The sequence below is a fragment of the Caretta caretta genome, chromosome 2 (genome assembly GCF_965140235.1).
Source record: "Caretta caretta isolate rCarCar2 chromosome 2, rCarCar1.hap1, whole genome shotgun sequence".
Lineage (NCBI taxonomy): Eukaryota > Metazoa > Chordata > Testudines > Cheloniidae > Caretta > Caretta caretta.
In genome coordinates, this window is record NC_134207.1 from 203,612,489 (window position 1) to 203,640,331 (window position 27,843).

The window sequence follows — 27,843 nt, forward strand, 5'->3', positions numbered from 1 at the left end:
TAAGCAGCTGAGGAGCTTAGCTAAGAATAAGCAGTATATTAGGCACTGAGTAGACAGAAGCAAACTGTCACATTCCACTATCAGTCAGACAACAAATTTTATTTTTTGCCCTGAAAAGAGTAAATTTAAAACTCAACTCTAATTGCCCAGTCTGTGCCCACCATGGGGAAATATTGTTTAAAGGGCTGTAACAGACCCGCTTTTTGCATTTGCAAATTAGAGTGCTTATGCTCCAACTACCATTGGCACGCACAATCCTGTAGCTAGAGGTTCAAGTACCTGTATTTGCACTCTAACATCAACCTTGGATGAAAACCTGAAGTTACAAACTTTACTTATGCAAATCTGCACACACAAAAAGAAGGCTGCCCCTTCTGAAAATCTGGCCCAGAATGCAGGTTACACACTTATATATTTTTGCAAGAGCAACTTAGGGCTCAAGTTTTGAAAATTTGGCCCCAAGGGAGCAGCTAATTGCATCTACATGGTGTTATTTTTAAGGGGTACATTTCTATATCATACCTCACACTTTAAAGCATCTGTTTAACTCACTATAAAACAGCCTGTTAACGCTGAAGGTGATCCCTTAAAATCTGTGTTTGCTTGTCCGACACTGAGTAAAATTAGAAACAAATTAAATGAAAGCACCTTGTCAGCTACCAGCCACAATATTGGCCCAATTTCCTTCACAGGAAACATTGCAGTAATCTTTTATTTCTTTTTTGCCCTGCTTGCTGTCGCTGGAGTATAATATTTCTTTCATGCTGCTGATAGCTCAAAAGCACTTCTGTTGGATTCAGATTGTACTGCATGCTAGCACCAAGACACTCAGAGCATAGTCTCAATTCAACAAGCTCAATCCCAGTGTCAAAGTGTGGAGAAGAACAACAGCCTGTTAACATCTCAGCCATGCATACATCATCTCCAGGTTTGCTCCTTTTTTCACGGAAGCCAGGGGTTTTCTTCCTCTGAACTTTCATAAATTTCAGGCGTGTCTTCTATGACACCCACTGGCAATTGAACCTAGGTTTCATTTGAGCTGATCTATGCACACATCCGCTTCAAGATCACACATCCAGTTATAAATGACTGGTCCAGGGAGTCTCTCTGTGCTGTATGAAAACTACCTTTGAACATCAGATCTACTTTTTTTATTTTTAATCTTTTTTTTTCAGTTTAGGAATAATAAAAAAAAATGTGGATGCCCAGGCTCTGAGCTCCCTGCCAAGTATTTAAAATTACAAACTCAAATATACATTTTAGTCACCTCACCCTCAGCCAAGCAGCTGAGTATTCATACAAATACTAACGATCACATCTCCACCAACTAGTATCTCAGTCTCACCAATTCTCCTTAAAGACCAGTTAGAACAAAATGTGTGCCTTAATATGTATTTAGGCACTTAAATCTAGCCATTCATAGTTGAAATTTTTTCCCCAGGCCTTGACTGCACTAAATTTTTTGAACCAGCTGGACTGCGTCGACACTAGGAGTTGGATCGGGATAGCTACATTGGTGATGTGTCTTACTCCCAAAAGACCCTATTATGGTATACTCAGGGACAGAAAGTAATGCTCCTTAAAACCAAACCAGTTTTCACCAAGCTCCCTACAGACAAGGACAATAAGCCATTTCTCTGTTGGTTGTCCCCAACCAGTTTTGCATGTTCTCCTTCCTCCAGGGACCATGTTTGTTTCCATACTGTCATGATATTTTTAAGGGTTTGAATGCCATTTTTACATAATACCTTTCGCAATGGGCCTTTAAGCTTATTCTACACCACAAGAGGTTTGTTGATATAGCTCTACTTGTATAGCTATATAAGAAACCCCTCCTACTGTAGATGCAGCTTATTGCGGCAAATGGGGAAGGCAGGGGTTAACTTTTGGAAATGCTATACCAGGAAAATCACTTTTTTGCCATTATAGAAGAGTCATTTAAAAAAATCACACCCCTAACCAACATTGCTATACCAGCAAAAGTTTCTAGTTTAGACCTGGCTTGATATAAGTATATATATTGAACAATTACATTGGTTTAGCTATTATAGTATAATTTGCACGCAGGTCTGGGATGACACCTGCCAACTACATGCATAAAAAGAGACTAGATTTACCCACCTTCAGTAACCAACAGTGTGTGTCTATGGAAGCCTTTTGGTGTTTAAGGGCTTGTCTACATGGAGCATTATACCACTTTCAGATATGGTGTGAATTTAACCCAATATCATTATAACCTCCGATGCACACTGTCTTAGTCCAGTGTAAGAGGGTCTTTCTCCAGTTTAGTTAACTTTGTTTCAGAAACAGTTTAAGCTAAAGTGGAAAAAGCCACTTTTAATCTAGAAAAAGATTGTTCACACGGGGAGTGATGCCAATATAACTATAGTGGTTTAACTCTATCTGTATAATTATACCAATAGAACTTCCCTTGTAGATGGATACAATTGGTTCATAGGGCAAGCTAAAAGTCCGATATCATATTTTCAGGTATAGCTCCCTGTGAAAGCTAGCATTTGCATTTCAGCCATTTGCATTTCTTCTTGCAAATTAAAAAAAAAATCAACTGAGATTTGCAAATGAGCAGCGTCAGCCACGTCAAAGAAATGAGGGGAGACTGAGGGTCTGAAGATGGTGAAAGCAGGATAAACAACTACAAAATATCAGCTTGATCCAATGAGGCCACTTTTGCTCCTACAAAACTTGGTGCATCCAAACCTGGAAGAGTCTGTGTGATATGACTCCTTATAAACAGCCCCAACAATTCTCTTTTCAAAAAAAGTAGTTACTGATTTACCATAGTGCAGGTTACTACATAATTTTCACATTACACACATATGCTGTGCAGTTACCATTGTAAACCTAGATATTATTCATAATATCAAAATAATGAGAACATAAGAATGGCCATACTGGGTCAAACCAATGGTCCATCTAGACCAGTATCCTGTCTTCCAACAGTGGCTGATGCCAGATACTTCAGAGGGAATGAACAGAACAGGGCAATTTATCGAGTGATCCATCCCCTGTCATCCATTCCCAGCTTCTGGCAGTCAGAGGTTTAGGGACACCCTTGTGGATATTATAATTACAATATATTCGAGAAATCATTGTTACCATTTTTTAAACTGAATTAATGCTCACTATTTATGTAATATATGAGTTTAGAAGATACTGTATCTAGGGAGAGTTTTGAACTTCCTCACTAGTACAGAAATCTTTGTTTTCTGGGAACCCATGTTACTCAAATGAATGATTGTTCCCTTGTTTTACATAATGGCAAAGGACAAATATATATGTGCACATTCAAAAATACATTATACATTTTATATTTACTGTATGTAGCGCTCTTCATGTAAAAAAATGTCTTAGAGCACTTCACAGAATATATCCAGAGACAGAGCTATTGTTTGGGGAAAGCCAGATTAAACAAACATGCTTGTAGTCTTGATTTGAAGGCATTTCTGGAATTAACATTCCGAGTCTCAGCTGGCATTATGCTTCAGAGCTGGGGGCAAAACAGGCAAAGACTTTGGCACCTAATAGTTTTTAGTGATATTCCTATACAGACAACAACCCAGCATTTAACAGAACTCAAAGTCAAACCCTGACATGTGCGTTAAGGGAACCAAAAGGTTTAATTAGATATTCAGGGGACTAAATTATGTAGTTCTTTCAAGACAACAGCAGGATCTTGAAACTGACCTGATACCTACCTGGAAGGCATTGACATGATCTTAATATAGAAGTGATATGTTTAGTTTGGGTTATTAATACTCAGGGCAACTGAGTTCTCCACAGGCTGTGATTTGTAAAGAGACCTGTTATCAGGGATTTATCGTAACCTAGACTAGAAGTGACAAAATAGTGGAATATTTCCGCATCTATCTGGGACTGCAGTAGTCCCAATCTTCCTGTTTGCAATGTTGGACCTAGGTTTATTTGGCATTTGATGCAAAGTAACAGGTACATAGGCCCATCCAAATTTCTCCTTGGCTTTGACCAGGTTCAAAGGTGGCTCCACCACCATGTTCATGACACTCCCTGGCTACCTCCATCCTGTGAACTCCTCCCAGTGCCCCAGAGACCTTCTGATCTCTGGTGTCACCACCCCTACCTTGACCGAGAGAGAGAGAGAGAGAGAGAGAGAGCACAGCTCTCTAAGTGGGAAACAGCAGAAAAGTGGACAGTTAGGAACTTCAGTCTCTAATGCGGCCTGCTGGCACAAGAATTAGGTGTTTCCAGAGACAGGAGGTTGTGGATAATGTTCTGCTGGAAAGTTGGTTGCACACATATGCAGGGCCCTATGTATAGATTATTTCATTTTAGTACATGCAGAAACAGCATCCACTTCTGACGAGATCTTCTCTGCCTGTGCATAGTTACATTTGTGTATTGGTCTTGGGGAATGATGTTCTAGTGCATAACATTGATTTCTTTCTTGTTCTGCAAAGGTGGCTTCTTCCCACTCACCTGTTGTAGTAATTTATATAGAATATATGGGCCCAATGAGTCAAAGGTGTTAATATGACCCTGTCACTGTCCAACATAAAACAGTGTTAAACAAGGTTTGGGGTTCATTATACAGAGATCTCAGCCTGCTTAGTACCATGGCAAACACATCATAAAAATAATTTTGACCTTTTATGAAAGATACAGGAAAGATGAAAAAACAGTGAAAGCACTTGAAATGTAAAGTATTACGTAAGACTTTTATTTTAACACCATCCCTTGTTCCCTTTCCCTTTAGCTGGAAAGACTCTTTAAAGGAAAATACCCCTTGTGTGACAGTCTCTTAAATGGTAATCAGGACACCTCTCACAAGTAAGACAAAGAAGGCACAGTGGTATCACACTGGAGCTCAGGGTTCCAGGAGATGGTGACAGCAACAATGGTCAAGCTAGCTCCTTCCTGTTCTCCTGTCAGCCAACTTCGTGGTAGCCAGCTTTCACTACAAAGTCCCTTTTTGAGGACCCCAAAAGAGGAGTGGTGGGTAGACTATCCCATCCCCTCATTAGTTTGTCCATCAATTACACCTAATTTCTGACACACCAATTTGGTCCATTGATTTCTCTTGCTTACCAAGCATGATTTTAACATAGTCCTTGAGTTATATCAGTAGGCTGTTTTGTTTATACTAATTCAGTTTTTCTGTCTCCCTTTTGCGCCTTTTCCCATTATTACAAGTTATTGTGACATCTTATGAACTTTCACTCACTTTTCACGGTTGAGATGACATTTCAGGGTAACTTTGTAGGCCCAATTATTACAACTCTCCCCCCACCCCATTTCAGTTCATCCCTAACTAGGAATAAAAGAACAAAGTATTGTGACACAAGTCAATTCATCACTAACCTTTGGTACAGCCTCTTTTCACCTTTTACATTATTCCCAACCCATCTTGTACATAGAATTATTTTAGTGTTATTACCACACTAGTAGCACTTATTACCAGGAGCAACACAACCTTGGTATAGCAAACTTCATAGTTTCTAAATGCTGCAATGTGCTGTGTAGCATTCGTTGATGATGTCCCCGACAGATTCAGGGCAAAGATCTTATTTCAATTTCTATCCATAAAGTGCCATGAGAGTATAGGATTTATGGCTGCTATTTATGAAAAGCCTGTGCCAAGATCTTCCTTTAGAGATGGGTAATGTTACATATTTTCACCTCCATGGACTGGTGTTACTGCATAGAGTACAAGGCAATGCAGAACGTTCTTTGCCTGGAACTTCTGTGCAATTCCAACGTTGTTGCATGCATGGATTTCCAATGCAGAATCTGAAAATGCAAGATACCCTATCCATCCCTCCAGATATTTGTCTCCACCAAACCCTGGGGAACCTTCACATTAACGTAAGTGTCTCCAAGAGAGTTCCCAGGCCTGACCGCTGACTCTCCCTTATGAGGAGGTCCTTCCTTCCTCAGAATTTTTAATGGGTGCTGAGTGGTTGCCTCTCCAGAAGGGTTTCAGGAGGGCTCATCAGCATAATACAAAATAGATTATTTCCCATGTGTTGCTGAACTGTTAGGGGGGAAAGCACATCTCTCCTCCCTTCAAGACTGGATAGACTGGGAAAGCCACCCCAGCATACTGTAGTGGGAACAGCCAGCTGACACCTCAGGAAAATCCTGGGAGGGGGTCCTCCAGAAGACACCAAATGGAAGGTGAGAAAATTTCTGGACACTTGTAGGGTGTTAAGGGGCATTGATTAGCAGATTCCTGAGCAATGGAGTATTGAACTTCCTGGATTGCAACACATCCCAAACCCACTCTGATTTCAAGTGTGTCCAGGTTCCTATGCAACTTTTCAGCAACCCTATGCTGCACTTGATGGACCAATAGTCTGATCCGTTAAGATCAATGTATGTTCCATCAAACAGAGGCATCTTCCTAATAAGAGCATGAATAGGAGTTGTGGCTTTAGACTGGGAGATACTACTGTAGTCTAGAGTCCAGGAGATGGAGTCACTTTCAGCCTGCCTTCAATGTACATCACACACACACTTAAAATATGTTATCAATTCAGGTACCTTGGGGGCTGTGATCAAGCCAGGTTCAAAAGTTCTAAAAGCAGGAATCATAATGGAAGATATTGCCAAAACTGTGCCTTTTGCTAATGACAGCCTGTACTAAGAACTGTGAAAGGGTTTAAAGAATTATCATAGCATACCAGGGACATCATAAAGAGTGCTTAATCCATCTGTGTCTTCTACTATTACAATATTCCTCTACTTCCTCTGATAAGAAGAAAAATGGGTTTCCCAGAGGTATCCCCTGGCCATGCACCAGAGAGTTAAGGAATTAGGGTTTGCCAGATGTGCCCAAATTCTTTTGGCAGCATAAACCACTGGTGGAAAGACCCGGGTTTGATGGCACTCATGCCAAGACATGGGAGCCGAATATCTACATGAAACTCCACCAAACAATGAAACACAAATCTATTTGAATGAAGCTGCTTATGCTTGCAAGTGAGGCTAAGATAAATGCTTTATCCCTCAGTGCAGTGTTCATACGCTTCAGCAAAGTCATAGCACTCAGATATTTGAAAATTGTGTGATTTCAGAAAAAAATTAAAAGGAGTACCTGCCCTTTTATGTTTCATCCAAAATGAAGATTAATTATTACTCTGTGTTTTAAAATAACTCTCCATTTTACTCAGATATTTTGGTGTATGGATTAGCAAGCATTCAGTGTCTGTTAGAGCTTTAAACAAATTGTTTTAATGAAAACATAACCTGAAATCAGGCAGTAGTTTGAAAAAAAAAACAGTTTGCTGGAACTCCGTTTCTCCACTGACATTAAAAATAGTCAACATAACTCTGTAATGAGGCAGAAATTTAACTTTTGTACATTTTTATTACACCCAGAATATCAAAGATAACTGGATTTATTCATAGAATGGCAGTCGTTGAATTCCGTTTTCTGGTACAGTTTTCTCCCTATATAAACCCATAAAAATGATGTGTGAAATATTAGGAATGCTTAAAACAGCTGCTGATGTATACCCATACAGAAAGGATAGATAGATTGCAAAATGTTTATGCCTTTTACATTTTTTACAGTATTAATAAGGAAACACTGTGATTACCAATCAAAAAAGACTCAGGAGTGCTGCTTGTAAAGTGCACCATTATAAAGATTTATATCTGGATCTGGGGAATAATATAGAGCATTGATATTTTAAGGAGCTCAGTTCAAAATCTCTTTATTCAATGAAAGCCCATGAGAGTGAAATATATTTTTTTCCTGTGGCTGCAGTGTGAGCATCATTGTTTGATTATGATATGAGCTGTGGAAAAATACACTTTCTCTAAAAAAATATACACACACACATATATATAGAAAATATTTCAGAATTAATTGTAAGGGAGTTTTCCTCTATTTCACTGAAATTCTTTGGAATATCAATTCAGTGCACATACATTTGGTTAACTCCAAACAAGATAATATCTATACTGAATGTACATTACTTGAACAAAAGGATACTTGGAGACGATACTTGCTTTACATATATTTGAGGAACACAGCACCATGAGAAGGGGAAAAAACAGACTGACCACTAGATTGGGGGGAATTCACCTATCTTAAGACACTTTGTTTTGTTGGTAACATTTGTATACTCTTTAGGCTAAATTTTGCAAATCTTTCCTGGGACCCAAGCCTGCTCCCACTGAATCAAGAACTGGTTCTTAATAATCATTTAATAGAAATTGTTCTTTTTATCTTAATAAATGTTCACAAACCGGGATTAGTACATGCTATAGTAACATATAGAAATATTTCTATTTACTCCAGATAAGGCTTAGTCACGGATTGTGCTTAATCTGTTATGTATTGTAAAATCATTTGTGCATCATCTAACATTTGGTAAAAGTATTACATTTTTCTCTGCAACATGACATATAACCTATTACATTAGTAATATTTATAAAAACTCAGATATCATTGGAATAATTACACAGGTTAATATAGGGCAAAGTATTAACAAATGATCTTTTTTTGTCTATGCTTTGGATGACTATGGCAGCTGTTTTCTTAAGAAGCAGTTAAAGTTAGGAAACCACCAGAGCAAAACTATACTTTTAAAATATATTTGTAAAACATTTTACAGTTTTTCAAGTTTTTTTCTAGTACAGCAAAGTGTCTGCTCTCCTTGTTTAGAGATACCTGGTGTTTGTTGAACCACATTGGACTTTCTCTGTGTTAAGTCAGATTCTGATCTGCCATATGGTTTACTGCATACTTTCAAAATCCTGGGACTTCACATATGGAGGCATGTCATGCCTTTAAAAATCACAGTCTAGGCAATGAAGGAGGTTTCAGCAAGTAAAAGTAAAAAAAAAAATTAAAACAGGTTGTAACATGTTAGTATTTTTATTTCTTCCATGTAATTGCTGGAACTTATCTTCTGCCTGGATTGTGATCCTGAATTCATGATATGCATCCAATCCACATGTATATACATGGATTTTTTTTAAAAAATTGCACAATGGAAAGTAGCACAGAGCTCAGATCACAATCTAAGCAAGTATAGAAATAAGAGGCTAAGGAGCTGACAGTATAAACCCAAAGTTAGCGTTGGATTAAATAATTTTGGGGCCCTGTGCACTATGGTAATTGGGGGCCCTCCACCTTCCCTTTTCCTGAGGGTTGGATCCTGGCCTCAGAAAGTTGGAGGCCATGGGTGTGGGGAGGGAGTTGCAGATTCAGCCAGCCCCATACTCACCCCACAGCAGCCCCTGTCTCACGGGGCTGGTGCAGCTCCCCACTCCTCCCCATTGGCTCTCTCCATAGCATGCAGGCAGGGCACTTCCTGTCCCACCCCTCTTCCTGGCCTTGGGTTGTTTTTTGTGTGAGAGGGTTTTTTTCAGAGGGGGATGCTTTGTTTAATTTAGTTTTGGGGGGGTTCCCTTTGATTGGGGGGGTGGCATGCCCTGACATGGGGGCCCTGTGCAGTGCACCAAATGCACTGCCTGCATGGCCTGCCCAAAATGTATCACATAATTCCCAGATCTGCGTAGCTTGCTCCCCAGGAACATGAAAACAAACAAACAAACAGCACAAAGGGAAAGGTTTTCAGATTTACCCTTAGCTTTTTAAAGAACCTGCTGCAGAGATTGTATCTGACAGTGGGGAGCTTTCCTTCTATCTTCAGCTTCCACAAGAATCAAGCATGAACATCAGAGCCCCCAGAGACAAATAAATGCCTAGTATTCCTGTCTGCTTCATCTGTTTTCACTAGTCATATGATGAGAAAATAAATACATGATCTTGTTTTTAAAAGGAGCTATTGTATTGAACAGTGAGTGTGAGTGTAAGCCAGTTGCTAGGGCTGTCATCTAGGCTCCAACTGCAGGCTTACGTTATTTACCCTCAACACTGCAAACCAAAGTTCAGGAGTGGAAGATATCAAAGGAAAAGGGCAGCCAGTGTAGCCATTACTTCTGCTCCCACAAGTTCTTGCAAATTATCAGATTATAGTGATAAGTGTGCTCTGCCAGCCTTGCTTGTTCCCAGAGTACCACTCCTGCTTCCTCAACACAAAGAATAGCTCAGAATTCTGTCTCAGCAATGCGTTATCTTTAGGAAGGAAATTTAGACCCCAAAAAGGGAGGGAAACAGCAAAAAGCCCTTGTTCCTGTTTTATTCCTTCAAAAAGTAGTTAAGAAGGACTATCTACAACTATATATATACACTTCAATCATGCACTCATAAAATTCCTCAGATTTATATAAAATTTGAGGAATTTTATAAGTGCATGAATTGATAGCCTTGAATTTGTTCCAGACTATAAGGAGTTGAAAATCATGTCATATGTCATTGAAAAAGTACCAGTATGGTTTCCTTGTTGCATAATATCTCACATTTGCAATTCTCATATCTAAACTATGAGGTACTCTTCATATAGCCTTTCCTCTTAAGGGAACCTCTAATGGAAAAAGCCATAAGGGACCTAATTCTGATGCCATGCCAGTTATACACTGGTGTAAGTTTATTGCCTTCAGAGGAGTTACTCCTGATTTGCAATGTTGTGAGTGAGATCAGTCAGGTCCAATGAGTTTTCACAAATTGTCCTCACAAGATTGTGGTATTATGGCCTTGGCCTCTTTAGGGGCATGGGCAGGGGAGGGTCTCACAACTCTAGGGGAACTCCCTGAGTTCCCAGATGCACAAAGGGAGTACACAGGCTACAGAATCTATTACCCAGGCAAGAAACTTCCTCCCCATTGTATGCCCAGCCTAATCTATGGAGCGGGGAATGGAGGCCATGGAAATGTGCACTCACAAAGATGTACAAAGGGAGCAGTCATGGTTAGAGACTCACAGACTTTAAGGCCAGAAGGGACCCTCATGGTCATCTAGTCTGATCTCCTGCACATCACAGGCCACAGAATCTCACCCATCCACTCCTATAATAGACCCATAACCTCTGGCTGAGTTACCGAAATCCTCAAATCATGATTCAAAGAATTCAAGCTACAGAGAATCCACCATTTACACTAATTTAAACTTACAAGTTACCCATGCCCCATGCTTCAGAGAAAGGTGAAAACCCCCAAGGGTCTCTGCCAATCTGACAAATATGGCGATCAGTTAGACCCTGAGCATGTGGGCAAGACCTACCTGCCAGACACCTGGGAAAGAATTCTCTGTAGTTACTCAGAGCCGCTCCCTACCTAGTGTCCCATCAGCAGCCATTAGGGATATTTGCTACTAGCAATCACAGATTAGCTACATGCCATTGTAGACAGTCTCATCATACCATCCCCTCCATAAATTTATCAAGCTCAGTCTTGAAGCAAGTTAGGTTGGGGTGTTTTTTGCCCCCACTGCTCCCCTTGGAAGGCTGCCCCAGAACTTCACTCGTCTGGTGGTTGGAAACCTTCATCAAATTTCAAGCCTAAACTTATTAATGGCCAGTTTATATCCATTTGTTCTTGTGTCAACATTGGCATTTAACTTAAATAACTCCTCCCTCTCCCTTGTATTTATCCCTCTGATGTATTTATAGAGAGCAATCATATCTCACCTCAGCCTTCTTTTGGTTAGACTAAACAAGCCCAGCTCTTTGAGTCTCCTCTCATCAGTTAGGTTTCCATGCATCTGATCATCCTAGTAGCCCTGCTCTGCACCTTTTCTGGCTTGAATTAATCTTTCTTAAACATGGGAGACCAGAACTCACACAGTATTCCAGATAAAGTCTCATGCCAGTGCCTTATATAATGGTATTAACACTTCCCTGTCTTTACAGTAAATACCTCACCTGATTCATTCTAGGACTATATTAGCCTTTTTTTACAGCTCCATCACATTGGCAGCTCATAGTTATTCAATATACCCAGGTTTTTCTCCTCCTCGGTCACTTCCATCTGATAAGTCCCCAGTTTATAGCAAAAAATTCTTGTTGTTAGTTCCTAAGTGCATGACCTTGCACTTTGCACTATTAAATTTCATCCCATTTCTATTACTCCAGTTTTTAAGGTCATCCAGATCTTCTTATATGATATTCCAGTCCTCCTTTGTATTGGTAATACCTCCCAACTTTGTGTCATATGCAAATTTTATTAATACACTCCCACTTTCTGTGCCAAGCTCATTAATAAAAATGTTAAATAAGACTGGTCCCAAGACCAATCCCTGAGACACTCCACTAGTAACCTCTCTCTTTATTAACAGTTCTCCTTTTGATCTCCCCTTTAACAAGTTCCTTATCCACCTTTCAATTCTCATTAATCCCCATCTTCTCCAATTTAACTAATAATTCCCCATGGGAAATTATATCAAATGCCTTACAAATCCAAGTAGATTAGATCTTTTGCATTTCCTTTGTCTAAAAAAATCAGTTATCTTCTCAAAGAAGGATATCAGGTTGGTCTGGCACAATCTACCTTTTGTAAAACCCTGTTGTATCTTATCCCAATTACCGTTTACCACTATATCTTTAACTACTTTCTCTTTCAAAATTTGTTCCAGGACCTTGCATACCACAGAGGTCAAACTAACAGGCCTGTAGTTTCCCAGATCACTTTTTTCCTTTAGAACATAAGAATGGCCATACTGTGTCAGACCAATGGTCCATCTAGCCCAGCATCCTGTCTTCCAACAGTGGCCAATGCCAGGTGCTTCAGAGGGAATGAACAGAACAGGTAATCATCAAGTGATCCATCCCCTGTCGCCCATTCACAGCATCTGGCAAACAGAGGCTAGGGACACTTCAGAGCATGGTTTTGCATCTCTGCCCATCCTGACTAGTAGCCATTGATAGACCTATCATCCATGAACTTATCTAGTTGTTCTTAGAACCCTGTTATAATATTGGTCTTCACAACGTCCTCTGGCAAAGAGTTCCACAGGTTGACTGTGAGTTGTGTGAAGAAATACTTCCTTTTGTTTGTTTTAAACCTGCTGCCTATTAATTTCATTTGGTGACCCCTAGTCCTTGTGTTATGAAAAGGAGTAAATAACACTTCCTTTTTTACCTTCTCCACACCAGTCATGATTTTATAGACCTCTATCATATCCGCCCACAGTCGTCTCTTTTTCAAGCTGAAAAATTCCAGTGTTGTTAATCTCTCCTCATATGGAAGCTGTTCCATACCCTTAATTGTTTTTATTTCTCTTTTCTGTACCTTTTTCAGTTCCAATATATCTTTTTTGAGAGAGGATGACCAGATCTGTCAACAACAGTATTGTACCATGTACCATGGATTTATATAGAGGCAATATGATATTTTCAGTCTTATTATCTATCCCTTTCCTAATGATTCCCAACATTCTGTTAGCTTTTTGACTGCCGCTGCACATTGAATGGATGTGTACCTTAAAAATAGGTACTATATTTGGTACCCAGTCATAGGGTACAACTCCCAAGTTTACAGATTCATTAGAAATCCTTGCTATTGGGCTTGCAATTTCATGTGCCAGTTCCTTTAATATTCTTGGATGGAGATTATCCATGTCCCTCGATTTAATCCCACTAAGCTGTTTGAGTTTGACTTCCACCTCGAAGAATGGGGAGAGCAAGAATAATTGACTCCTAGCACCACAATGCATCCATACAAAAGGTCTGGGACAATCTGAGTTACAGTGAACAAAGTAGCATGCTGATTAATACACTAGAATTGGATGCCTATCACAAACAATTTCCATGAATAGTTGTTCATACCTGTTTTGTCTCACTTTCCACAAACACTCAAGTGCATGACTTCTATTCACATGAATGTTTGCAGAAAGTAAATTTTAAGCTTCTGTGCTTGAGTACTTGCATACAATGAAATTTAAAATCAAATGTGTGAATATTCAAATAATCATATGGGAAACAGAGGTCTCCCCATCTCCTTGCCACAGCCTGGCACAGGGGCAGTTAAATAAATCAGACAAATATCAGACTACCCCCTTTTCAACTAGAATTATATATGCACCTGCAATTTATTTAGTGTCAATGATTGTGCTGATGACACACAAGTAAATACAATACACTTGTGTCATGGCCCAGTGTATATGGCCTTGGACTGGGAATATCAAGATCTGGGTCCTATGCTCAATACAACAGCTAACATTGTTACTTGCCATGACCAAGACACGTCTCTGAGCCTCAGTTTACCCATCTGTAAAATTGAGATAATACAACTTATCTACTTATGTAACATTCTTTGAGATTTACAGCTGAGAAGTGCACTACAAGTTCTTATATTAATATTACTGTTTGTTATATTTTTACAGAGAATGAGATCGTGGGACACAGTATGGGGAAAGGGTTTCCAAAACCCATCATTAGAGCTCTGGCAGAGCGTTCAGAAACAGAATTAGATACTGAAGAAAAGCCAAAGGTTTCCAAAGTGGCCACTGATTTTTGGATACGTGAGTTTTTGGGTGCCCAGCTTGAGCCACTGAGGGCAAAACCCTGGCCCCATTAAGTCAATGGGAAATTTCTATTTACTTCAGTGAGTTCAGGATTTCACTGTTGGTTCCTATAAATTTCACCCTTAGTTCTTAATGTGTAGAAATTTAGCTCATAAGTCACAAGAAATATATATCTGCAGAGGATAGCCTGCTAAATTGTGTTCAGATTAAAGTGGTGACAACGAGGTGGGAGGAATAAAAGGAAAGAGACATTATCACATCTATCAAAATGTAAGAGACAGGAGATTAAAGAAATAGTGAAAAAGAAAAAGAAAATATCCAAAACGGCAATAATAAGGACCAATAGGGGACATACTGGGCCAAATTTATCCCGAATATAACTACTGAATAAAAACAGATGAACTAAGCTTGCTCACTATTATAAAACAATATGCACCAAAATGAAAACAACTCGAAGTTGAGCACAAGCAATTTAATGAAAATTAGTTTTATTCTCCCTGAGTATTAACTGATTCCACAAACTTAACAAAAAGGAAATCCACATCAACATGTGGCAGTTTATTTCACACTAACCCAGCCAACATACACTGAGTATCATACTCTTTACAAACCACATAAATGTCCGTTGAAAGGAGGAAGGACACCTGGAGGCCCCAACCTTAAAATTAGATCTGTGAACACTTTCAAAAAACACCCGATTAACAAGCTCTCTTATTTATTGTCTAGTGCTGCTAGATCTCTGAGCTTTGCAGCTCTCTCAGTGCAGCCCACTTGCAACATTTCTATGCCTGTAAGCACTTATTTGCAGTCACTCATGCTACAGAGCCTGATTCCCATGCCTCCTTCAGTCTCTCTCTCTCACAAACACCATTACAGACCAATAACTTTGCAAACCTAACAGCTGGGAACTTTCCCTTTTGGGAACAGGGCAAGGAGAAGTCAATTAATTGAGGGTAGGGAGTTGAGTGTCTGGGCCTAATTTTGAACCACAGGTACTTATAAAGAATATCCTAATCCAACATTTAAGATCACTAACTGGCGCCTAAGGCCTGATCCAAATTTATTGAAGTCAATGGAAAGACTTCAATGGGCTTTGGATCAGGCCCATAAAATCCCATTTTATGGCTTAGAGTCAAGGCTAATTTGAGTACCCAATTAAAAGTTTGAAAATGGGGCCATTACCATTTCTTTTTTGTGTGTGTGTGTGTGTAAACCTCCACTACCCTAATAAACCTAATAATAGGTACACAAGTTTTCTATTTTTGGATTTATTAATAGAGAACATCAGGGCTTTTTGCCAGACTATTTTCAGACTTCATCGATCAGTTCACTTCACTTCTAATTAGTTTATGTTTAATAAACAAATTATAAAGGTTACCATTAAAAGTCAGCATTTAGCAATAGTTACCACATTAGGGTGTCTGACTACCACAGAATTTCCCTGTGCTTAGAATAGGAAATGGTGGCTCAGATGCTGGAGTGCTTTGGAGGGGGTCACTCAATTCTAGCAGGCTCGCTCTGTATTGCAAAGACCCTGGACCCGGATGGACACCTGGTTGCCAAATAGCAGCAGACTTGCAATTCTACTTCAACTGAGGATGAGCATCTTCACTGCTCCCACAGACCACAAGGCAGATAGCAATAGTGGCACCCTGACTTTTTTTTTTAACTAGCATTTTATTACCATTGGAAATGGTGGTTCTCTATGGTGTGTGTGTGTGTGTGTGTTTAAACTGTGATACATTTTGCCAAACTATTTTTAAAAGGGGGGAGCAATAGATGGTATAGGTAATTTGGGTGGGACCTATAAACCATTGCCTCATCTTTGGCCAGAATGGCGGTGAGAATTCCTGTCACACTCCAGTCCTCTGTTCTTTTTCTTTTCTTTTTTTCTTCAGACTCTTCCTCACTCACCAATATTTTCTATGATGCCAACTAGTCTGCTGATAAATCCATTACATATCTGGGAGTATGAGATGACAACAGTACAGCACACATTTGCCAATAAGTTAGGAAAAACAAAAAGACTGAGCAAAGAACCATTAATGAGGACCAGGGGACATGTTACTGCTCTGCTGAGGATGAATGTGCTTTGAAAATTCATTTACACATTGTCACTCACCCCTTTGTGGCTAATTCCTCAACCCTTTTTCAATTGCAAACATGATGGGTCTGTTCAAAAATGTGTCTGGGCCTTTCCCAAAAAATCAATGTCTGAACCATGACTCAGACAAAGGAGACTGAGGGCCTCTGACTTGCAACAGGTTTACAACAGTGTAATTCCAGTAACTTCTGTGGAGTCGTTGATTTAGACTGGTGTAAGTGAAAAGAGAGCCAGGCTAAAATCAATCCTAACTTCTGAAGCCAAAGTCAATGACATTGTGCCTTGTAGGACCACAACTGAGTTTGACCCTCATGTTTGCTAATGTTAGTATTTATGGCTGTGACCCAAAGCCCATTGAGGTCAATGCATATGATCAGATTGCCCAAAGGAAACCAGATGTGGAAAGGGGTCAGACTGCATGGTGATAAAGATGCAAGATGTTAAAACCAATACACTGAATAATAAAGAAAAAAAATGTATTTTTTTTTTTACTTATTGCATATGAAGTTTTGCTAAGTCCTTGGAGACAAAGGACTATAGCCCAATATAGGAATGGTGGGAAACTTAACAACAGAAGCTACCGATATGAAGAGCATAACATTGTTTGCTAGGGTTCCCTGATAAAATTAGTAAATGTTTAAGAAGTAATTAAATACCTGTCCAAAGGTGAGACTCAAGGCCCAGTTAGGCAAAGGTGAACTAAATTAAATATTGTAGCTCATTACAAATGCAATATATGAAACCCACATGCAGCCGTATTGAGTTACTGATAAGTTGAAATGTATGCACCAGTATAAAATAGTGACTGGAGTGGAAGGCATTGAGTCAACATCTATTGGTACCATGTCATTCACACAGATGAGAACCAGTCATAAAGGTTAAGTAGAATATGGCTAAATATAGGATTTGGTTAAATGTCTGCAGCAATAATACAGTGGTTAAACATATCGGGTGAAATTCTGACCACATTGAAATCAATGGCAAAACTTCTGTTGACTTCTTTGAGGGCCTAATTTCACCCATTGCCTAATATATATGCAGAGTATTCTGAGTACTAAGGAAGTCATAGAGTTTAAGGCCAGAAAGGACCACGGGCTCATCTAATATGACCTCCTGCAGCTCACAGGCCACTAAGCACCACCCAGCCACCTTCAGCTCCTTAATGATAAATATAACTTAAAATACACAGCTACCATCTTTACACCTTCCATATGTACCATCCTCTGGAGCATTAGTAGAGAAAATATGCTTGCTTTTCACCTTTTAAATTTGTGCTTAGTGCCCTTGGAAGCACAGTCTAAATTTTATGAGTTTCCTAAAGACTGTTTGGGATTCCTAGATTCTTGCATAAGGCTCCTGTGCTAGTCTTTCATTCCTGACATTACTGAAAAAATGATTCACTGTCAGATGAAATGCAACAAGTTGTCATGGTTAAAAATTACTATCCTGGCCATCATAAATAAAGCCATTTTCCTTCTCATTTTTAAGCAGTCTGAGAAATCAGTGGGTAATTAGGGGAATATGTTTATCAATCCATTTATATACTATGATTACTGTAATGCACATGAACAAAACCAAAAAGCAATTCTTTTAGATTTCTGCACGCACCTACTCGCTTGTTTTCTATTGGACAGTCCCTTCATTAATAATCATTAATAATCTTGTATGTATTTGTTTTGCTTTTTCTTCCCTGATATATAATGCTCTTCAGACGTGGCTCCTATATTTTGTATTAAAGCCCCTTAAGCTTAGGGGTTTGGTATGTCTCCTTGGGTAGGTAAACATGAACAAAAGTGCCTGGAAATGCAAACAGTCCCTGAATTATTATGCCTACTATTTTTTATTAGTAGTAAAAACAAAAAGAAGCAAGGGACAGTTCTGTGTATGGAGAGCAGTTAGAACATAAATAATAGTAAAATGTTTAAACTATAAAACTACTTACACCATATTAATTTAATTCTAATAAAGAGTAGGTTTAGGTCTTGCCTCCAACACAGCAAATCTGGTGCAGCTTTGCTTTCATACAATATTTATACTCAAAACCATTTTGGTTTAGGAAATAAACTAGTGATAAAAAATTACAGTCTCAGAATATTGGGCTTTGACTCGTCCCCTGCTGCCCTTTATATTATGTTTCAGTAAAATACAGTACATCTTGCTGTTTTATTTCATTGTTTGTGGCCCATGCAAAATCCTATTGTCCAGCTGCCCGGCATAAATGAACAACAAATCAGGAAAGCACAATGGACTAAACTAGGTCAGAATTTTTGCCTGCACAGATAGAAATTTGACTTTATTCAGGTTTTCATATATGTTTACATCACCTTTAATAGCCATGAAGAAGCCTGTTGATGGACCATTTCATTTTTAAGCGCTTACAGACAAGCAAGCCACACCAGCTCTCTTTAGTATGTATTTTCAAGTCGCTTGTTTTTGCTGATTTTTTTTATTTTTAATTATTGCAAGTCAGGTGCCAATCCTGCACAGTGCTTAAGTGCATGTGTAGAAGGTCAGCTCAGCCGCTTCTGCAGCACAGGACCCTGCTCTCAGAACCTGCTGGGGTCCATGAACAGGAAGAGGATAGAGACAGGGCAAGCCAACATCAGTGATTCTGGGTGAACTGCCAGGTTTGGAAGTTGCCCCATGATTTTTCCTAAGCATGAGGGAAGAAAGGACAAACCTTCAGATGGAATGACATGGGGAAACTTCATGAAAGGACTTCTCCCCCTGCCCCCCCCCCCTCCAGGAGATTTTCTGCAGGAGGGGACAAGCTGATCCCTTGAGCCCACATCTTACCCAGTATTGCCAACCCGAACCTCCAGTTTACAAATCATGAGGTTTATAATCAAATGCCTCCAGGTGCTGGAATTTAAGGAAAACACCAAAGATAACAAGACTGTATGTTGTGAACTGTGAAGCCTTTTGTATTCTGTGTACGGAATCTTCACAGGTCTAACAACAATTCTTGCATGCAAAGTTCTGTAGGCTGCCAGAGCTTTTGCCTGCAAACGAGGGGACGGCTCTTGTGCTCTGGACTGGAAATTTCTTTTGTTCTTTATTGTTGTTGGTTTTCCTTATTCTAAAGTAAAGCTCTTTTTAGACAGAAAGGTCAGGTTTGCTCTTTGCACATGAGAACATAACAGCTACCACTAGAACAGAACAATGAGGGAGCAGGACAGTCAGTGCATCTTAAATGAAACGGACTCCACACCATGTTGTGTGCAGCTTTAAAAGACGTGAGCAGCAGCCATCTCATATTAAAAAAGCCCGCCTTTGTTCTTGAGTAGAAGGTCCTTCTCTGCTCACAGCAGCTCTGAAGCTCAGTTTGGGGGAATGGGATGTAATAACAGGATGCCACAGAGACAGAGAGTTCTTTTCCCCATCCCTCTCTCATTTCTGACTGCCTTGTGAATTGTGTGAGGTTGTAGGGCCGTGTTCACGTGACCAATTATTGCTGCACTGTGCATGGTTTCTGATGAGAGGAGTCCACTCACCCAGTTACTCACAGAGGGCTAGATGGTGCTGTTTCAGCGCTACCTGGAGTAGAGGGCAGTGCAGAGCTACATTACCCCAGGGAAATCATGTGTCTTAGAGAGTGCAACATGCAGCTGGCTCCCTGATACACATAGGCTGTTCTATATGCTGGATCAGAGAGGATGTCATGCCCCTCTATCCCTTTTGGGATGGCTTACACCACAGGGGAGCATAACTGGAACATTTCCTGTGGTCCCCGGAGTGTAGAAGATTATGATTGTCCCTCATCCTTGTGTTGCAGAATTATGGGTGTGAAAGCTCCTTTTACATCTCACCTTGTCCCCCACCCTGTGCCCTAAGAAAGGACGAGGAACAACCGGGCCCACAGTAGATAACTGAAACATGGGCTCAGATCTGGGACTGGCAGTTAACGGACCACACCTCACTGCAGGGAGAGTGAGCATCTCCTCCTTTATTTGCAAGCTCAACTGCCGCCCTACTCACCCCTCCCACAATCAGACACTCAGATGTCAACATTTTAGTTACATCCAATATGCAGAATGGAGCTAGGGCTAACTAGTGAGTATAAAGTGTCCTTGCTCATAGGAAAAAGCCCCAACCATTTTTCAGGGGTCCAATATGTGAGGATAACCAATCAAACACCTCTGGCCAATTAAGAGCATTTAACGTATAGGAAGACACAAAATAAATACCACTTTCCACTTTGGATATAACATAGGAATGCTTTAGAAAGCCTGTTTGTATAGTAATTGTATATAACATATGCACTGGACAAGCAAAATAAAAAATAAATCGCTACTATCTATTCAGTACAAGAAAATGTTTAGGCAATCTAGGTGACTATTTATATATTATTTTATGTTTGCTGTCTAGCAGTGTGATGCACACATTATTAGTTGTGTGTATTTATTCACGTATTAGACCTGACTCTAGGCAAAAAGGAATGGTCAGGTCACATTCCATTTTTTTTCTGTATAAATACACGGCTACGGGGGAACAATACATGGCTAGAAAAATAAAGTATTTTTCTGATGTGTTACTAAGACATTGAGGTTCCTCATTTGTGGACGTCATCAGCCTCCCTGAGGTTTAGGCTGGTCAAAATTACCTGAACACAAATGTATATACAATATGGTAGGCGCATAGGGTGAAATTCTAAAAACGTCCATAAATCCAAAAAAATCTGGATTTTTGTGAGGCACTGTCTAGGGACCTATGGAGTGTAATAGTAACCGCTGTCCCTCTGCACTTTGTTCAGGTAGAAGTATGACAGGTTGTATCACAGAAACCCATTGAGAGCTGCCACCTGATGTGCCCAGACTACTTCTGCCTCTGCTTTCCTGTCCTGGTAGCTTAAGATTTCAGCGCCCTGTCTGGTTTGAGCCAGACACGCTAGCCTGCTGCAAACCCAGACCCAGGTCTGAGCCACGTCCCCTAACAGCTGTAGGCTTAACTGAAAGCAATTTAAGAAGCGTACCTGCCTTTAACACTCAGATGCCCAACTCCCAATGGGGTCTAAACACTAAATAAATCCATTTTACCCTGTATAAAGCATATACAGGGTAAACTCATAAATTGTTCACCCTCTATAACACTGACAGAGAGCTATGCACAGCTGTTTGCCCCCCCCCCTCCAGGTATTAATACATACTCTGGGTTAATTAATAAGTAAAAAGTGATTTTATTAAATACAGAAAGTAGGATTTAAAGTGGTTCTAAGTAGTAACAGACAGAACAAAGTGAATTACCAAGCAAAATAAAATAAAACACGCAAGTCTATGTCTAATCAAACTGAATACAGATAAAATCCTCACCAGTTCCAGTAAGCTCTCTTTTACAGATTAGTCTCTTTCTAGTCTGGGTCCAGCAATCACTCACACCCCCTGTAGTTACTGTCCTTTGTTCCAGTTTCTTTCAGATATCCTTGGGGGTGAGAGGCTATCTCCTTAGCCAGCTGAAGACAAAATGGAGGTGTCTCCCGCGGGTTTAAATAGACTTTCTCTTGTGCGTGGAGACTCCCTCCTCTCTCCTATGCAAAGTCCAGCTCCAAGATGGAGTTCTGGAGTCACCTGGGCAAGTCACATGTCCATGCATGACTCACAGTTTTTACAGGCAGAAGCCATTGCCCACATGGTATCTTGAATGTCTCCAGGAAGACTTCTTATGTGGATTGGAGCATTCCAAGATGCATTGTTCCTTAAGTGCTTCTTGGTTGGCCACTTAACTTTGCGAATTCCTTTCTCCAGGAACTGACCAAATGCTCCACTAAGGTTATTTAGAAATCAAGCCAGTACACAGCCAATATTCATAACTTTGAATACAAAAATAATACATGCATACAAAAAGGATTAATAGATTCAGTAGATCGTAACCTTTACATAGATATGTTATATGGCATATGTAGCATAGAACATATTCCAGTTATGTCATATATATTCATAAGCATATTTCCATAAAGCCTTATGGGGGGCACCGTCACAAGGAGTTTCTGGGTGTGCAAAAACATGTGGACTGAGTAGCCCATCCCTGGACCATCCCCAATATGCTTTTCCACTTGGCCTTTTCCTGGCTGGTGCAAAGCTCATGGCCGTGGCACATAGGAGATGGAGCGACATTCCACCAGACTGCCACTTTTCTCATCCCTCCCCCTGACCCCGACAACATACTATGGGGCATCTATATAATGACCCTTAGTGAAGGGGATAATTTTACTTCTAACGAAGCATTTCCTTTGTACATTCATAGGTGAATGGCATGAAATTCCTGCTGGGCCCAACTGTATTAGCTAAGAATGTAACACGTCACTACAGTTACTTGCTCATTTAAATAGTTACCCAAAATGGCACTCATTCTACTGCCCTCTGTTTTTACCCGAGGTTTGGTGTTGCCTTGGATCAAAGATAAAGCATTTCCAGTTGACTGAAAAAACAATGGTAAATGTTTGCATTGCTGAAATTCACTCTGGTGCCATAAATGGATTTAAGGCAAACTGAGTTCTATAAACAAAATAAAGAGATGGCATTTCAACAGAAATATGTAAAAAGATACTGGGTAGAAATACTTCAGAGAAGCAGTCTGCTTAGTTGTAAAATGAGTTTAAATTAGGCTTTAAAAAGGATTGCTAAATCTTGACACATATATGAGCAGCTTATTATCATGCAATTGTGCAGTAGTTGCTTGATCTTGTTACTGATGTGCCACATATGAATAAGTGATTAATTACCACAAAGGCTAAAACAGAGCAGAGTGAGAGTACTGTAGCTCACCCTGAAAGAGGGGCTTAAACACGTTTATTGCCCTTTAAGTGCATTTCATTAAGGCCAATTAAGGACTTTCATGTCTTATTAGAAAAATGAAGTAGATTTATGAGGTTTTTGTTGGCTATAAATGCTGGGGCTAGCAGATACAAAACTGTGCAGAAATGTACTAGTTAGGAGCTAAGAAAATATGTAAAGATGCACACAGAAAACAATTAATTGCACTAAAGAATCAGATCAACACGAAGGTGATCATTGCATAGACAAAACAAGCAGCATTAAAACCAGTGTTCACAATACTTTCCTCCAGTTTTTCTCATTAAATATTATGGTCAATTTCTCTATACTTACTCACTTTTGGGCCTGATTCTCCACTGCACCTTGCATGCAGTGTACAGCTGTGCAAAGTTCAAACTGCGTGTAAAATGCTACCATTCATTCATGGGAGTTTAAATTCATAACTTAGCTAGCCACTAAGAATCATGGACTGAATAGAGACACTGGCTTTAGTGCGGTTGTCAGTAGGTTACAACAATCTGTAACCCACTAAGTTAACTTTTAAAATGACTCGGTTTAAACAATGTGTTTCTGACAAGCTTACGAGGCCCAGAAATGAAGCACAAATGCTGATTCTTCCTTCTTGACTCAGACTGTTATTAAGCAGGGGAGTGGGAGAAGGGGAATGGAGTGAAAAGCCCAGGAGCATGATTTAAGGACCAAATACGAAGTTCACCTTGAATCTGCAGAATAATGTCAGCTTGTGTCACAGTCTTAAGGTTATTTCAATGGAATTTCCTTGGTTTATTTATTTGTTCATCATAGGTTATAGAGCACATATCATTATCCTTTGGGATTGCAGCTGCTTCAGTGCCAGACCAGTTTCTAGGCTCCATACATACACAATCTAAACAGCTTCTTTACATATTATACGTATTTATAAATTTTTTAAACTGTGCATTATTTACTCAGTGGACCAGAACAGCTCTGTCAATTGGGGGAATATGTATTTAGAAATGTTTTTTAAAATGCACATTATTTACCCCGCAGACCAAGCTGCGCCAGTCTATCATGTATAGTCTTAGCCACCTAATTAAAAATCTTATGGAACTTCTTTGAAAAATATTTACAGTACATGTGCAGAAGCAACTTTTGGAGTTTTATTATCTCAGCCCTTTTATTTATTTTTTTCAAAATACACAAAGCATTTAGGCATATTATGGTCTAATCACTTGCCAAATTTCATGTTAAACAGAAGCTGTATAAAAGTTAGACATGCACAAAAAAGCATCAAAAACTGATCAACTATTTTTGTCTTTTTTTTTTTTGCACAGCACTCATATCATTTTTAAACAAACAAACTAATTTTTTACTTTTTAATTCAGTGAAAAAAAATTCATTCCCACACTGAGATTTCTCTGCTGTCTTTTTTAATTCAGTTTAAATAAATATTTCTGCCAACTTATTTTTAAAGATGTTTCTACTAGAAAAACAACAACCTGACAACATTAGACCAGCACTAGACAATCTGACAACACTAGACTGTGCGGAGGTGAGGGAGTGAAAATGCAAAACTAAGCAGACCAGACATCCCAATTTTATAGGGATAGTCCTGATATTTGGAGCTTTATCTTATATAGGCACCTATTACCCCCCCCCCACACACACACACCCTATCCTGATTTTTCACACTTGCTATCTGGTCATCCTACATAGGCAGCTTTTGTCATGAAGGACTTGTGGACTGGTTTTTTCTGGGGTTCTGTGAGGCGTGAGGGTTAGGATGGAAAATATTTGCCCATGCTCATGTTGTATTTAGATATCAGGATAGTACCACTGGAGTTCGGAGCAGCAGTCACAGTACCCTCAGCATTCACCCAGCACTCTTAAACAGGAAGTACTGAAGTTTTTCCAGATAAGAATTGTGAAAGGGAATTTATTTCAGCTTGGTATCTGAGTTCTTTTTCCAAAGTTTATTAAAACTGATTGATATGTCTGAGCAATCGAAAAATTCATTTTTATTTCTACATCACCAACACAAACAAACATTACATAAGCATAAGCACATATTACCATTTTTGGTAATTCCAAAATCCCCACAATAATTGAGTGCAAATTAATTAAGAATCTTGCTCACTGGGATAGCTTCATGAGATGTTACATCTAATTTTTGTAAGGTTTCCAGATGGTCATTGATTTTATCAGAGATTGAGAAAGACTTTGTTTGATGGTATTTTGAGCATGTAACGTGCTTAAATTAGCACTTGAGATCTTACTGAAAATTGAAATAGCAGGTTGAGGCATTACAGCTGTAAAGTACTCTGGTCCAAACAGAAGCTTACATCATAGGAAAGACACTTTTGATATCCCTCCAGTCAGAAATAATAACATGGACATTGGCCCTTTTTGGACTGTGCACCTCCAAATAGAAATGGGGTTTTTTTAAGTATCTTTGGGTGAAAAAATTGGAGATGAACTGAATATGTAGTAGCTCTGGGAGTAATAGTTCTGAATCAGTAGGCTACATCATGCTTGGGACAAGGCTTTGCTATGTGATATAATGGCTTGGAATATCAGTAAAATAGCAGTAGCAAGCTGCATGTTGAATTCCCCCTGCATATTTGCACCTCGGGTGGTCTATAGCATGTACTTAAAGACTTTTCCAAACAAAATAAAACTTCATAATGCTAGAGGTGTGTATGATGGGCTTCCCATCAAGCTGCCATAGACACCTGCCTCACACACTGTCAAGGTTCCTCCCCCACTCTGAACTCTAGGGTACAGATGTGGGGACCTGCATGAAAAAACCTCCTAAGCTTATCTTTACCAGCTTAGGTCAAAAATTCCCCAAGGTACAAAATATTCCCCCCGTTGTCCTTGGACTGGCCGCTACCACCACCAAACTAATACTGGTTACTGCGGAAGAGCTGTTTGGACGCGTCTTTCCCCCCAAAATACTTCCCAAAACCCTGCACCCCACTTCCTGGACAAGGTTTGGTAAAAAGCCTCACCAATTTGCCTAGGTGACTACAGACCCAGACCCTTGGATCTAAAGAACAATGAACAATCCTCCCAACACTTGCACCCCCCCTTTCCTGGGAAATGTTGGATAAAAAGCCTCACCAATTTGCATAGGTGACCACAGACCCAAACCCTTGGATCTGAGAACAATGAAAAAGCATTCAGTTTTTTACAAGAAGACTTTTAATAAAAAATAGAAGTAAATAGAAATAAAGAAATCCCCCCTGTAAAATCAGGATGGTAGATATCTTACAGGGTAATTAGATTCAAAAACATAGAGAACCCCTCTAGGCAAAACCTTAAGTTACAAAAAAGATACACAGACAGAAATAGTTATTCTATTCAGCACAATTCTTTTCTCAGCCATTTAAAGAAATCATAATCTAACACATACCTAGCTAGATTACTTACTAAAAGTTCTAAGACTCCATTCCTGTTCTGTCCCTGGCAAGAGCAGCATACAGACAGACACAGACCCTTTGTTTCTCTCCCTCCTCCCAGCTTTTGAAAGTATCTTGTCTCCTCATTGGTCATTTTGGTCAGGTGCCAGCGAGGTTACCTTTAGCTTCTTAACCCTTTACAGGTGAGAGGAGCTTTCTCCTGGACAGGAGGGATTTCAAAGGGGTTTACCCTTCCCTTTATATTTATGACACACACACACACACACACACACCCCATGATCAGATAGCTTTATGTGTGTAAGGCAGCAGCAGTACACTGCAAACTGGGAGACCCTAGAAAGAGGATTCACACTTGGAACTCAGGCTTCAGACTCCTGGAGACAGAGATTAACAGACCAGTGAGGCCTGCATTCACTAGCCAGGGGGTAGATACCGCTTGCAGATTTGTATAGTGCCACAGAAGTTTTATCCAGAAGCAATTCCTCATTCTTCCTACCAGCCCGTTCTAGTAGGATGGGCGTAGAGATACCTGGAGAGAAACGAGTGGAAATATGTATAAAAGATAAGATTAAGGATTGTTGTTAAAAGATATAAAACCTTCACTTTAACCAATTGCTAAAGAAAGGTTATTTGCCCCCAGTGGCTCACATGGACACTGTTTTCCGCTGTCACGCAAGTTGTCCAGTTTCAGTTACCGATCATGGTCTCTCACTCACAAAGCTGGCAACAGTAGGGTGAATGGAATATCTCACATTGCACTTATGGTGGATTAAAGAGCAACACTCATGATTTCTGAAGGGAGTTGCATCCTGTCCTCAGTCATAATACTGGCCAGATCCCAATATGGGATCTTGAGGGTCCAGGTGTTAATGCAGATTGAAAATGGTGGAATCTTCAGGCCTTCATCAGGCATGTGGTGGATCCTCCTATCCAAGGGAACATCAGGTGGGTGTTATCTATGAGCAAATGTTTTGATTTAAAATTCTCACATCTCAAGTGAGAGAATTGAGAATATGGGGCTCAGGCGAGAAAACCTACTGTGCTGAGAAAGGAGAGCACCCCGATTTGGCTGTAAGACAGCACTGCACAGACAACACTGCACAGTGTGCATGACAGAAACACATTCCTGATAATCAAGGGTAATTTGAAAGGCAAACAGTGACCAGAAGAGCATGCTAGCCAGCAGAAGACTAATCC

General features: G+C 39.8%; 1 long non-coding RNA gene across 1 annotated transcript in view; it reads right to left on the reverse strand.

The window, feature by feature from the left end:
* Window positions 1-26,764, reverse strand: part of LOC142071171 (uncharacterized) — a 151,563-nt gene extending 124,799 nt beyond the window's left edge. Inside the window, exon 1 of the long non-coding RNA XR_012667205.1 lies at window positions 26,657-26,764. This is a non-coding gene — a long non-coding RNA (uncharacterized LOC142071171). The remainder of the gene's footprint in view (window positions 1-26,656) is intronic.
* Between the last annotated feature and the right edge of the window lie 1,079 nt (window positions 26,765-27,843).